Consider the following 15,607-nt stretch of genomic DNA (forward strand, 5'->3'; position numbering starts at 1 on the left):
TGAGGCAGTATCTCCATCTCATAAGTGAGGTGCTGGTTTTGAGTTCAGGGAGTTAGTCCAGACTTTCTCATTCTGTATGGTGTTTTTCCTCAAGAACCTGATGATCCCTTTATTTACCTTGGAAGCTGTTAGCCTCTGTGAGGTCACTCCAATCCATCAGTCAGACTTGATAACTTTCAACTTCAAAAAGGATGAGGTCTAGATCATTATGCCATTCTTCTCTAAAGGCCCCATCTGCCTCTATCTTAAATTTGTGGATGCAAAGAGACCTGTAGGGGGATGATTCTTTCTGTTCCCTAAGGACAGTGGCTAAACATCAGGCCCCTGACTAGCAAAAACAAACAACAAACAAACAAACAAACTTCTCTCCTTATATTCTTTCCCTACAACAATGCCTTGTTTTCTATCTACATGATCCAAAAGGACTCTTACGCGGTTCATCCTAGAGCAGAAGGGATCTTCCCCACGGATGTCTCCACCTCTAGAAACAGAAAACTTAACAACTTCAAATGTTAGCTCTGGTTTCTACTCCTCCAAAAAGCAATTGAATACTATCACCATCCAGAGGACCTCATGTCATAACTGATCTAATGCAACCCTCCCAAGACACCTTATAAAACAAGCCTTATTATCCTCATGTTACAGGCATGACCACCTACTGCCCAGATGCACATCTATCAGTAAGTGACAATACTTACCCATTCCAGCCTATCCTGCTCCTGATCTCTTCCATGATGCTATTACCTCCATGAATATCTGGCAGGAATTAATTTATCAAACTGGTTCTGTCACCCAGACAGAACCTAGAGGAATGAGTCATCAGACAGGTACACTTGGTAGAGGCATACAGTGAAGGAAGGAGGACAGATGGAGCTGAGTGTGACCACATTTCCCACTTGGAGAATACAGGCTCATGGTATCATTGCTGCTGAGAGCCTGGTGGGCTTGGGCATCTGGGAGACGGTGGAAAACAGGATGGAATTCCTAAACAAACAGTTGTCAAAACCGATGTATTTATTTATTTAGTCAGTTCCTATCAGCTTTTGGTTTTGCTTGTCACCTGACCCCAGATTCTTACTTCTGTATTTTGACTTTGATGAAACTGCCTCTCTGTGCCTCTTTCATTCGACAACTTCCTAGGCTTTAACGTTTGCATATTTCTACTGGGGCTTGTCCTGCCAGGGCTTCATAACCCCAAACCTTGCCAAGGTCCTCAGATGGCAAATCAGTTAATGCTAAGCAAGTGATTCTGGAGCTTTTTGCAGAATGCTGTAAGAATATAATAGATTCACGTTATAACATACGAACTTTCAGATACTGAATCTCTCCTCTTGTATCAGCCAGGTTCAGCACACCCGAAAGCCTCTAAATAATTTGTCCTCTCTTGCTGTGTATTAATCAGACTAAATGAGGGATCCCTGGGTGGCGCAGCGGTTTGGCGCCTGCCTTTGGCCCGGGGCGCGATCCTGGAGACCTGGGATCGAATCCCACATCAGGCTCCCGGTTCATGGAGTCTGCTTCTCCCTCTGCCTGTGTCTCTGCCTCTCTCTCTCTGTGACTATCATAAATAAAAAAAAAAAAAAGAAAAATTAAAAAGAAAAGACTAAATGATTCAGAATGCAACTGTTTTTTAAGTTAAAATTAAACATAGTTTTGATAGGAGGTCTGCTTGCTTGATTTGCAGAATCTTAATGAAATGACTAGGTAAGATCCCAGCCTAGAATTTCTGAGGAGGTTAACTTTAACTTAAGACTTTATGACAAAGACAAGCATACATAATCTGAGAATGATTGTTTTATGTTGTGAACTCAGGAATAATTACATACATTTGTCCATACTACACAATACTCATTTGGCATTACAATTCATCCCTGTTAGAAGACCAGTAAAAGCTTTGGGGGCAGCTCAGAGAAAGAGCTCCCTGCTCGGTGGTTCCAGATTCATTTCATTACATAACCCAGATTCTATTGAAGTTCTTCTGCCAATCTTAGGTTATTCTTGTTCCATTCAAAGCTGTGACAATCGCTTCTTTGTATCAGAATGAAAGAATTCTCAGTTCTTGTATTAGTTAAAAGCCCAGTTTAATTACAGATCTTTAAGTTACTAAAATGTAAAGGAAATTGCTTTCTTCTAACATTTGTGGTAAATGTCTAGAAATAGATTTTTATATGTGTCTTTGAAATTCTCAGTTCTGTGTCTATTAAAAAGTAAATTGTGAATTTTGGTGTTTGCTTTTCTATAAGCTTCAGCATTATTATCTCCTGATATTATTACCATCTAGCTAAATGGGTGGGGGGAGCAAAGGCTAACTCTGTGTGAAATTTAGAAGAGCATACCATTAGCAAGGCAACCGAAAGGTGACTGGCTAGAAGCAGGCCTTGATAAAAGTGAGCCCTTCGTCCATGATCTCAGCCCCGTGGTAGCACAGATGCACCCCAAACCCGCCAGATTGAAGGCAGCGAGCCTTGCGTTTCCCAGTGTCAGCATCTGACGTGAATGGCAGCATCTTTTGACTTCTCTAGTGCTTTCCCGTCATCACCCTTCATGAAAAAAACTGGCTAAAATATCATCCACCAACACTGGAGAAAAGTGTATGAGGAATCTTGGCAGCATCCATGTAAGACATCTAACTCTATAGAGTAAACCTACTTATTCAGTTTTGCATTGATGATTTGCACTGCAGATGAACCAATTTTCTTGGACAAGCTTTCCCAACCATGTTGAAGATATGTGCACTAACTTTGAGTTAATATTTTATTTATTTTTAAGGGAAAATATAATTTTTATTTTTTAATACCACACTTGTGTTTTTATTTTTATTTTTTTAAGATTTTATTTATTTATTCATGAGAGACACAGAGAAAGAGAGAGAGAGGCAAAGACATAGGCAGAGGGAGAAGCAGGCTCCATGCAGGGAGCCCAATGCGGACTCCATCCCGGGTCTCCAGGATCATGCTCTGGGCTGAAGGCGGCGCTAAACCACTGGGCCACTGGGGCTGCCCCACACCTGTGTTTTTATTATAAGATAAGCTAAATAAAACAAACTAAAACCTTAGGACAAGCTCAACACGGCCTTTACCTATCCACATCAACCCTAGATACCTCCCAGAGGTAACTAATTGTTTTCACCTGTTGGCCTTATATCCTTCACACATTTGCTATAAAGTCTTGTGTATATGTGTGTGTGTCCACATAGAAATTATATTGATTGACTTTATTTATGTAAATGTTATTGTAGTTTATATATTGCACCTTGTTTTTTTGGTGGAAATATCTCTATATCAGTATATATAGATTTATGGCATTTAAAAAAGATGATAGACAATATTTCTTATTTTACAATGTATTCTTTAGGTAGTTAAATATGTAAATGATATTCAATAGCGTTGCTTTAGGGTTTGCTCTTGGTATAAGTTTTCATGTTTATTAATTCTTATGTTACATGTTTTAGTTAGAATTTTAGAGCTACTTAGCCAGGAAATGAATACCCAGATGAAATATTAAACTAGAAATGACTATATATTTATTTTATGTTTGATTATTTTCAGACTAAACATCTACTTTCTTTTATTCCATTTATTTTATTCAGCAATTACAAAAATGAGTTGAATTCCATCTCAGTGCTGGAACTGTGGGAAAAGCCACGGAGAAATGATGGAAAAAATTGTACTATTTTTCATCTTCTGCAGTGTTCTCTTGAGTTAGCTCCTCATCTGAATCAGTTAATGACTGTTAAACTTCAGAATTTTTAGTAGCTAGGGAAATATTCTTAGGCCTTCAACCCGTATTCACCTATTTTCCTATTTCACTGTTTTCTCATTCCAGTCCACAACCATCTTATCAACTGGATTCATAACATTATTATTTCATTTAAGAATAGTGTCTGCTTTCAACTCTGTCTAGGAGATAGAGAAGCTAGGAAAATGCCCCTAGTGTGTATGGGTTTTTTAATGTTATTTTTAATCACAGATCATATGTCTGATTATTCCATCCTAGTTTGTGAGGTTTCAAAAAATGTTCCAGTTCAGAATTGTTTTCATGTATCATCAAGGCAAAAAGTTAGAGAGTGAAAAACTACATGGACTTTCCTATGTAAATAAATTTAACTTTTCATATTAACTCCGTGGTAGGCTGATTTTTATTATTAATATGTCAGTTTAGTTCCTACAAATTGTCAGAACTCCATGAATATGTTTCTAATTTCCTGCTAGTTTATGAAGTAAAGATCATCTGATATCATCTAAGCAGTATTAACTTCCAGTAAAATCTTTTACTATTCCATGTGAATGTATCAAATTCTTTGAGTCCAGCTTATATAAATGTAGTGGTGATTAAATTGCATTCACAATGAACAGATAGTCTCCTGCCACTTATCCCCTCGCCCTCTGCAACCTTTCTTTTTCTCTCTTTTTCTCTTGCATTACTGCCCAGCCAGATATCAGTAAAGGCAAAGGCAATAAGAATTCAATAAGAATTTCAATTCTGCTAGACAATTTAATCTCCAGTGATCTGGAAAAATAGTTAACAGAAATGGACCCTGAAAGCTAAATTTAGTTCAGGGGTTATGGTTCAAAAATCTGCTAAATTAGAAGCTTGCTTTTGTAGCCTCATATGGGCATTCACTGTCTGTTCTCTTTCCTTTTATTAGGTTACAACATCCCGGTCCACCATGGCAGGGAGGGGGATTCAGGGTAAGAATCCTATACAAAAGAGATAGAGAACATTACCCATAACTTATATGCCTCTAAACATGTTCATTCCAAATATTTGTCATCAAGCTCAGAATAGCACCAGCTGGAGAACCAAGAGTGGTAAAAAAGAACGGAGGGAATCCATCTTGGCCAAAGCAGGGAAATCTTACCCAGAGAGATGAGCCCAGTAGTATTCTCAAAGTGGTAAAGCATAATGATTAAGAACATGGACTTTGGTTGACATTCATGTAAGTAATGGTATAGAATGAAGCTCAATTGCAAAATTGCCCTTTACCTCTGATTAGTGTTTACATGGCACACATTTTCCTTTTTTTTTTTTTTTTTTAAACTCTCAGTCCACCTATGTCTTTAGGTGTGTGGTTTTTTTTTTTTTTTTTTTTTTGTAAAAACGATATAGTCTCATCATTTTAATTCAATCTGACAAATTTTGTCATTTGATTAGAGTACGTAATACATTTACATTTAATATAATTATGGAGATAGCTGGATTTAAGACTACAACTAATCATTTGCTGTCAGTTTGTACCATCTATTTGTTCCTTTATTCCTTTTTTCCTGCCTTATTTACTATTAATTATTTTAATTTCCTTTTATCCTATCACTATACTTTTGGAATCTTTTAGTGTTTTCCCAGGAACTGCAAAATGCATTCTTAAATTAGTAGTCTATCTTAAATTAGTAATTCTGCCACATCTCAAACTATGGAAGAACTTCATAACAGCCTAACTTCATTTTTACTCTCCCATCTGTTTGCTATTGTCATATATTTTTCTCCTAGATATTATTTTATCCCCACAATAAATCTTTTTTTTTTTTTTAAGATTTTATGTATTTGTTCATGAGAGATACAGAGAGAGAGGCAGAAACACAGGCAGAGGGAGAAGCAGGCTCCATGTAGGGAGCTGATGTGGGACTCCATCCCGGGATTCCAGGATCACACCCTGGGCAAAAGGCAGGAGCTAAATTGCTGTGTCACCCAAGAATACCTCCCACAAGAAATCTTAATGCTTGTAGCTTTATAGGCCAATATTCACTTTTTTTTTTAACCTATATGCTTACCCTATTTGAAGTTACTGATTACTACTTAATTTTTATGCTTCCATCTGGAATCTTTTTTCCCCATTGTTTTGCTGGCAATGAACTCTTTTAAATTGTGTTTGAGAATGATTTATTTCAGTAAATATAGGATTCTAGTTTGGCACCTTAAGGATGCCATTTCATCGTCTCATGTCTGTTAGTTTATGCTGAGGTTACTGCTCATTCTTGTTTTTTTCCTTTATTTTTTTGAAATGATTTTATCTATTTATTTGACAGACAGCAAGAGCCCAAATGGACAGGGGAGGGGAGGCAAGGAGCAAAAGGTGAACCAACTCTCCACTGAACAGGGAGCCCGATGAGGGGCTACCCTGAGATCATGACCTGAACCGAAGGTAGATGCTTAACTGACTAAGCCACCCAGGCACCCCCTTTTTTTCCTTTAAAGCAATGTCTTTTTTTGCCTTGCTGGCTGTTCATAATGTTCTCTCTGCAACCTGGTTTTTCAGTAAGTTGCTGTAGTATGGTTAGGTATAGTTTTCTTTTTATTTTGAGTAAGGTTCATGAAGCCCTGAATTGGAAGATTACTGTTTTTCATCAGATTTGCAAAATTTTTAGGCATTATTGCTTCAGCAATTGTTTGTATCTCATTATTTCCTCTTTTTCTAGACTTGTAATTACATGTGTGTTAGACCTATTCTGTTATGGTCTGTATGGTCTTTCCATTTATTTTTCTCTCCGTGGTTCATTTTGAATGTTTTCTAATAACATATCTTTGAATTTAGTAATCCTGTCTTCTGATTTTTCCATTTACCTTTTAGCCCATTGAATGATTTAATTAATTTAATTTCAGGTATTATATTGTATAGTTCCAAAGGTTTTTTTTAAAAAATCATTTTTATAGTTTCTATTGTTTTGTTGAAATACACAAATGAATGAAAATACTTTATATTTTCATCTTTTATCCATAATTCCCTCTATTGGTTTTAGTGCAGAATTTTAGAAATTATAAACTTCTTGTCTATTCACTTTAGGTGGTCCAGTGTTGTATTACTATTGACTTTTAGCTCTTTATTATTGGTAATTTTTTCTTGCCTATCTAGTAATTGTTATTGTAGATGTTATGGGCTGAATGTTTCTGTCCCTCCACAGTTAATATGTTGAAACCATAACCTTTAATGTGATTGTATATGGAAATAGGGCCCTTATAGAAGTAATGAAAGTTAAATGAGGTCATAAGGATGGGGCCCTAATCTGATAGGATTAGTGTCTTCATAAGAAGAGATACCAGAGAGCTCTTAATATGTTTCTGCAGGTGCAAACAGGATGTCATGTGAGCACACAGTAAAATGACAGCTGCCTACAAGCCAAAAAGAAAAGACCTTAGAATGAAATCTATTTTGCCAGAATCTTGATCCTGGATTTCCCAGCTTCCAGAACTGTGAGAAATAAATTTCTGTTGTTTAAGTTATGCAGTCTGTGGTATTTTGTTATGGCAGCCCCAGCAGACTAATACAGAGCATCTGACATTATAGATGATAGTTGTAGAGGCTCTGGATTATATTATCTTTCTTAACAGTGTTGAGTTTTGTTATGGCAGGCAGTACATTTATTTGTATGTTAGCTTGTCCATGTCAAGACTTCATTTTAATCTTGGTTCAGGGGAGGGTCAGATTTGCTGTTACCCTTAGATTATTGCCCTTATTCCCAAGTGTGGTCCTATAATCTTTCTGAGTCCTCAGTTGAAAATCTAGGATGTTCAGAAAAGACTCTAAACTCTGATTAGCCTCAACTTCAGTGTCTTCCAAGGACTTTCAGACCCCAGGCATCTGCTTTTCTACTAGGTCTCCAAGACACTAACCAAACAATGCACAGCCCAGGAAATGGCCAAGGTATTTCTGTGCAAATATCTGGAATTCTCTTTCTATGGGCTATCCTCTGTGGCACTTTACCTTGAATCCAGCTACATTAGAAGCCATAGACTCTGATCTCACTGTGGTCTGGATTCTGCTTTCATGAGGACCCTTCCAATGCCCTCAAGGAGAAAGCTTGGATGAATGTGGGGCTAGACCCAAGTGTATTCCCTCTGTCCAGGATTGGTACTCAGCCTTCATTGTTTTTCAATGCTTCTAAATAGCTATTTTGTACATTTTGGTTAGCTTTTAGAGTTCTCAGTCAGAGGGAAAGTCTAGTTGTGGCTACAATCAGACTTGCCCTTGACAAACATCTTGCTAAATAAACAATAACAATTATAAAATACCCCCTTAACTAAAAAATAATTAGCAGCAACAAAACAAGGAGAGGGTTGTGATTTCCTGCCATAAAACTTTGAAATGAATTGTCTAAAAAAATAAAAGATCATGGTATAGACTGCCCTTTCTCCAGAAGCAGTAATGGTCAGTCATCAAATCCTGGGTAATCATTTTCACCAAGAATGAACAGCTCTAAATTTGGAGTGAAATGAACTAAAGAACTATCCTTTCTTTTCTGACAAGAGGAGGGGACAGAGTGAGCACTTATCATTGAAATGGCTTAGGGGAGAGAGTAAGGGGCTCTAAGAATGAATAGGCAAGCCATTTCAAGCCTGAGGGAATCTTTTCTTTGGAATGATATCCGATCCTGACTGCCTGCACTAAATCTTGGTACGGGGTCTTTAATAAAGCAGAGCGTGTAGCCTTTGACAGAGGCTGCACAGAAACTCAGACCTCTCCTCTTAGCTTGATGTTGTCATCTTAGGATGGCGGATGAAATGGAATGCTCAGTACTCAAACCATTGCTCCATAGAGAAAAAAAAAACAGGTCTCAGGTAAGGTAGGTACAGAATTAGAATTCATTTATTATGTATCGCAGACAATATGATATTTGATTTAAGAAAACAAACATACAATAAATATAAAAGTACTTTGCACAGGAAGAAAAAGAGGAAAAGATCATGGTAAACAAATGCAGGGTAATTACAAAATAAGTTGAAAACAAGGAAAGGAAGAGATGGCTATGCTCAATTACATGCTACAGCATCTATGACCTTCTTAAAAATATTACTTAATGAAGAAATGAAGGGATTAATCAAAATAAAAAGTATGTAGTAGAAAAACTGGTAAAATAATTAAATAAGTTTATTCCCATTTAAATATAGAACTAAGTTGAGATCACTCTGGGAATTAGAATTGCAGGATAAGGGTAAATATTATAAATCTTGAAAATAAAAAATAATACAGAAGTAAAAATATAGGAAGAAGGAAGGGGAATTGAGAGACATAATAGGAGAGCTAATTTCCTCCTTTTAATTTTTTTAAATTTATGTTTAATTTCCTCCTTTTTAAACAGTAATGATACTGACTAAAACAAATAAATGGTTAAATATAAACTATATAAGTTTATATTACATGGCACCAGGATGGCTCAGTGGTTGAGCCTCTGCCTTCCACTCAGGTCATGATCCTGGGTCCTGGGATCAAGTCCTACATCAGGCCCCCTGCATGGAGCCTGCTCCTCCCTTTGCCTGTGTTTCTGCCTCTGTCTCTGTGTCTCTCATGAATAAATAAATAAAATCTTAAAAAAAAATAAGCCATATAAATAAAAGTAGAAATGAATATATGGTTAAACAATGAATTCAGATCTCATTTTGTGTAGTAATTTTAACCTCAGAAGAATCCCTAAGATAAAATATCTTGTGAGGTGAGGAAACATCTAAAGTTCAGCCATCTTTTAAGGTTCACTTTAATTTCTTTATCTTCTGCTTTATTAAGTGTACTTTTAAATTAAAATGGCATTTATTTTTTTGTTAAAATAGCATAATAGCATTTGGCATGGCTGTAATGACATTTAACACATATATTCATTCATCTCTGTTCTATTATGGTAACAATGATGGCCCTCTTGAGGAAACAGCAGTTATTTCTGGATAGTGTGACTTTGGGGGTGACATTCTATTTCTTTGTATTTTTTCTACTATTTAATTAATCTGCAATGAGCATGATTAGCACCTACACAACACACACACAATTTCAGTTTTTTGTGTGTTTGGGGGTTATACTGACAACTTACTAGTTTTATGTTAGATGTTTTAGCTTAAGCCTGCAGCCAGTCTAAGGGATTTAAGTATGATAAGATCTTTCCCCAGGGGAATTTCTGCCCAGTAAGGTAAGTATTGAGGAGCATTAAATGCAAAGTGTCTTCTGTCTTTCTTACTGATCCCTGAAGCAGGCGCCTTCATTGGGAGTGGCTCCATTTTGCTGCTTTTGAGACAAAGGAAACACTCCCATTGAATATAGGATATGTGCTGAAGATATAACACAATGGATTAAAGTTCTGATACAGCTACTTAATTTCTCTTGGTGTGGTACATCAAGAACTGGAAACATGGCTGCAAAAGCTTCCTTAGTTGACAGAGGAGTGCTGGCCCATATTGACTGAGGGGGAAAATGGAGGGAAACAGTGTCCATAGACAAGATCCCAAAGAACTGCTTCAAGAAAGGCCTGGTTTGGGGACTTTTAAATAACTCCAATTAGGTAAGAGGGGCTGAGGGTTCATTTCAACTTAAGTTGGTAGAAATAAATATAAATATTCAGAAATACAGAACTTGATAGGGGAAGAAGGTAACATGTTATATCCGAACACAAATGCCATAAGATTCTGTGTAATTGAATCTCTTAAAATTCTGTATCATCTACCTAGACAATTCTTTCCACATCCCAGACTTCAAAGACCTCCTGTATGCCCAGATGATGAAATCTCTGTCTCAGGCCTCTTTCCCAAACTTCAGACCCATTAGGCATTCAACTCCTTACTGGCTATTCCATTCTGAATTCTGTATGTAAGAAAAATCAAGCCTATCCTCTCACAACTGGTTCTTTTCTTTCATTCACTCAACATCTTGTCTCTTGAATATTCATTATGCACCAGGCGCAATGGTAGAGGCTGGAAATACTGAGATACATACAATAGATCCCAACATTCAGGAAGTTCAGGTTTTTTTTTTTTTTTAAGATTTTATTTATTTATTCATGATAGAGAGAGTCAGAGAGAGAGAGAGAGAGAGAGAGGCAGAGACACAGGCAGAGACACAGGCAGAGGGAGAAGCAGGCTCCATGCACCGGGAGCCTGAGTGGGATTCGATCCCCGGTCTCCAGGATCGCGCCCTGGGCCAAAGGCAGGCGCCAAACCGCTGCGCCACCCAGGGATGCCGAGGAAGTTCAGGTTTAATGGAGCAGGCAAATAAAAACGAACACAATGCACACATGAGGACAGATAACAGGCTACAGGACACAAAACTGGCTCTTCCTATCCAGGTGTGGGTTGTGGAGAGGAAACAGATTCATAGTCACGAAAGTCATTGAAGATAAAACATTTGTGCATTCTCAAAGGATTGGGAGGATGACACCTGAACAGCTAGGCAATTCCTACCTGTGCCACCATGCAGCATCTTCATTCAGTCTGGCCCTTGACTCTGAGAGCAGTGGCTTCCCAGGTCAGCACTGGCCCTGGAAACTGCCTTCCTGGTTACATCTCTCCCATCAGGGATCTGCAGATGTTCCCTGAGTGCTAGCTCCCTGTCTGCTCTATACTGCAATGGTTTTCTGGAGGCCACCTAGTATCCTGGTAAGAACACCCCAAATCTGAAGGCATGAAATAATAGCCTTGTGTTTCCTGCTCCTTTGATCTGAAGTTTCATAGTCTTTGGGAAATCATTTAACCTCTCCGAAACTCACCTCCTCATCTGTGAAAGGCTAATAATTATAATACTAGTGCTCAAGGGAGGGTGTCACTATCAAACGACACAAGGGATGAAAGCAGGTCTAGTGCAGCACCAATATTAATCATCTTCGTTAGGTTCTGAGGATGGTGGAGTATGACTTCTATTCAAACATTAGAAAGGCCCATCATGGAAAGGAGATGCTGAAGCTTTTGGAACTTTGTCAGATATATATATATAACTATAATTTTATATAACCACAAATAACTAGATTAGTTATTTACACTATATAGTATCGTGTAACTATATATAGTATTATAATGTTAACTATATTAGTCACTATAACTATAAATGACAATAACTATAAATTTCCAGTACATTTGGTACTTTAGATCGCTCCTAGCATCTCTCAGCTTCCAATCCGGCCTGGATTTCATTGCAACCATTTGCTAGCCTTGGACAAGTGATTTATCTTCTCCTTCAATTTCCTGTTGGGTAGCACGGGGAGAATGTAAAGGTGCCTCAAGGGCACTTAGTAAGCATCGTCGGAAGTAAGGAATGGAGGCTTTCGAAGAGAGCGAGGCTTGCACACGAAGAGTTTCAAGCGAGGAGAGAGGTCCCCGTGGGGGCACCTGGCGGCCGGCGGAGCGGGAAGGCGCCCCAGGCGGCCGGGGTGCAGCGCGCGGAGCCGGAGCCGCGGTGTCGCCGGGCGGGCGGGCGGGGGCCGGCGTCGCGGGAGGAACGCGCCCCGGCCCCAGCAGGGGGCGCCGCCGCGCCGCACTGCAGCATCTCGGCGGCGGCGGAGCGGCGGCCCGGCCGGGCTGAGCTCGGTCCTGCCGCAGTCCCGCGGCCGCCAGTCCGGGGAGCGCCCGCGCCGCGCCCGCGCCCGCGCCCGCGCCGAGACCCCGCCGCCCCGTGGGCTCGCAGCTGCAGCGGCGGCTCCCGCGCCCCCGCGGCCCCGAGCCTGGGGAACGCCAGCGGCAGGCCGGGCTGCGCCGCGGGGCGGGGCGTCGCGGCCCCGGGGGGCCGATTCCCAACTTGCGGGGGACCGCGGCTCTCCCGGGCCTGCAGAGTGTGAACAGGTGAGTGTCACGCACGTGCCCAGGTGGCTCTGTCGGGACGACTTCCCGCACACCCTTGGGGACCCCCCTTGCCCCCGAACGCGTGGCCTGTGGGTCGGCCGTCCTGGTCACCAGCACGGCTTCGGGGTCCGCGGGGAGGGAGGGAGGTGGGGGCGCCGGCGCCCCGAGCTGACAGCGCCCTCCCGGCCGGACGGAGCCAGTGCCCCTTTGGCTCAGGCTGCAGGGCAGGGCTCTCAGGTGAGCGCGAGTGGCCCGCGTCCGCGATGGGCTTGTTGATCGCTCTGGGAGACCTGTTGCTTTTGGAGCAGAGCTGTCCCCACAGGGCGTTGCACCCTTACCCTGGTCGCGGTGGGTGCTGCGTTGCAAGAGGAGGGAGAACTGAGCAAGGGAGAGGAGGAGAACTTGACCTCAGAGCTGGAGAAGAGGATCTCATTCCCACCGCCAGGCTAGATGCTTTGCTTGCCTGAACAGCTGCGCTTTATTTGGTGACAAATACAGAAGTTAGAAAAACTGTTATCTTATAAAGATGCTTGCTTGCTCCCCCCCCCCCCCACTCACCCACCAAAGAGGAAGTGGAAAGCAGAAATTTTGATAAGTATAGTCTTGGAAATGATGAATGAATCTTTTCTTTCAATAAATGTAAAAAAAAAAAAGAAAATCAGGTTATTGGTGACCGAAATGTCACAGGTCTAACAGATTGTAAGCTCCTGGAAGGTAGCCACCTTTGTTTGTCTGTGGTTAGCATGATTGTGGAATGATCAATGAATGTATTAATAATGACTTAAGATTTGGAGGCTAGCTTTTTTTTTTTTCTTCTTTCTAAGCTTTCTTTTAATTCTTTTATGTTTTGAGGGGGGCAATCACTATGCTTTAAATCTCTTAAATATTTACATGTGATTTTAGTTTTAGGAGCGATAGAAACTCAGAAGTTTTTGTCTTAGTAAAGCACCATCCACATAATAAGTCAATGGCAGCTCCTAGACCCAGCCAGGGTATTACTATACAATAAATTAAAACAAATGTTTTTAGGCCCATGTTATGGAAGATCTTGGATCATAAACTATTTTGAACATCAGAAATTGGCAAAAGGTCACTTGTTGCAACAATATGCACATTTATCTTTGTTTTATATCTTTGTCAAATGTAACCTCACATTTTTATGTGAAAAACAAGCTGTTGAAAGATACATGTCAGCTTGTGTCTTCCTTTAAGTGATTTTTCTAAACATAAGCTTGACAATGAGCAGCTGTATCTTTATAAGTGAAAAAATTAACCTACACAATTTCTCTCTCTTATGTGAAATTCCTGTACTGCTGAGGCCATTTGGGAGTTAATGAAATACTTGACTTAGCAAATGTTTTTTTACAAATCACATTTGATGGCTACTTTCATGAACTATAAATCAGATAGATAATTACTTAGGTTTTATGTGCATGGGAATGAGCGATTTTGCATGAAATAACAAATTGTTGTTTATACAAGCTTCAGACCCTCCCATGGTCTATGTTTCAAAGAAATGCTTGCCATTCTCATTTAGAATTTATATAGTTATGTATCTCAATATATTCTGCTTTTGTGATGCTTCTGTGATGAGGCTCTGAGGTTTAAGCATAGGGTCTTTCCTTAATGAATACATTAAAATGACAAATAAGGAAATTCTTTTATCTTGAGCCAAAAGTAGGGGCCTGGACAAATTGCAGATGTTAAAGCTTCTGGTTTTCATACTATTAGCGATTACAGAGAAATTTTTTTTTGTTATTGGGGGTGACATAAACAATAGCTAATTTAGATATTGACCTCTTTATCCTTCAGAGGAAGCTCTGGCCCTTTGGGAATCAGCAAGTTCAAAGTTAGTTAGGTCCAAGTCCATGGCTAAGATACATCAGGAAGAAAACAATTACGCATTAATGTCTTTGTAGAGTACTTTTCGCAGGAGGATTTTTACTTTATCCTTTCTTTTGAGAAACTCTTTTGAAAAGTTGTAGATGACAAAACCCTGGCAGGAGCCGTTTACACGTTAGATAACAGATTCGTGTTGCAAAAATATCTTTGCAGTCTGAAAAAAAAAAAGGAAGAGAGGATGAAATGAATGAATCACTGATGTGATTAAGTTTAACATGATGAGAGTGAAGTCTTATATTTAGGCTTAAAACCCTGATTGCTGAAGTTCAGAACGAGGGAGTCTCCAGTTCCTGTGAGAGATGTGAGTCTTGCTGTGAGTGGCTGTGCAGCCACAGTGCCAAGAATAGAGAGAATCGTGATGAATTTTGATAGGTTAGTTTGTCAGGTCATATCTCAACTAGTGAACGCAGTGGATGCCATGTTTTTGGTGATCACATGACAAGTACCAGCAAAGAGGACTGCATGTGGTAAAGAGAGCAGGCAATGGAATATTCCTCAGCCATTAGAAACGACAAATACCCACCATTTGCTTCGACGTGGATGGAACTGGAGGGTATTATGCTGAGTGCAGTAAGTCAATCGGAGAAGGACAAACATTATATGGTCTCATTCATTTGGGGAATATAAATAATAGTGAAAGGGAATAGAAGGGAAGGGAGAAGAAATGGGTAGGAAATATCAGAAAGGGAGACAGAACATGAAGACTCCTAAGTCTGGGAAACGAACTAGGGGTGGTGGAAGGGGAGGAGGGCAGGGGGTGGGGGTGAATGGGTGACAGGCACTGAGGAGGGTGACAGGCACTTGACGGGATGAGCACTGGGTGTTATTCTGTATGTTGGCAAATTGAACACCAATAAAAAATAAATTTATTATTAAAAAAAGAGAGAGCAGGCAAGAGTCAAAAACAAGACCATACAGCTCATAAAGAACAAGGGAAGTACCAGGTCTCATTTTCCTAGGAAGTAGTAGCCTAGGATGGGACAGAGGGTCCTAATAGCTGCTAGGCTATGTGAAGGCTTCTGAATGAATGTAAACAAAAATTTGACTTGATGTCAACTCACCAGCACTGACCCCAAGTTCCCGCAAGTGGTAAATCAGACGCAAGACAGTTGTCTGATGGCTGGAGGATTCCTTCGGTTGACCCCAAGGCTCTTTCCAACTTCACATATTCGTGGTACTA

At 40.0% G+C, this 15,607-nt stretch overlaps 1 protein-coding gene across 1 annotated transcript in view; it reads left to right on the forward strand.

The window, feature by feature from the left end:
* Window positions 1-12,360: 12,360 nt before the first annotated feature.
* Window positions 12,361-15,607, forward strand: part of RERG (RAS like estrogen regulated growth inhibitor) — a 114,251-nt gene continuing 111,004 nt past the window's right edge. The window contains exon 1 of the mRNA XM_025995174.2: window positions 12,361-12,525. The gene's annotated coding sequence lies outside the window, so the exon portion shown is untranslated. The remainder of the gene's footprint in view (window positions 12,526-15,607) is intronic.

Source organism: Vulpes vulpes, chromosome 8, assembly GCF_048418805.1.
Source record: "Vulpes vulpes isolate BD-2025 chromosome 8, VulVul3, whole genome shotgun sequence".
In the NCBI taxonomy this organism is placed as follows: domain Eukaryota; kingdom Metazoa; phylum Chordata; class Mammalia; order Carnivora; family Canidae; genus Vulpes; species Vulpes vulpes.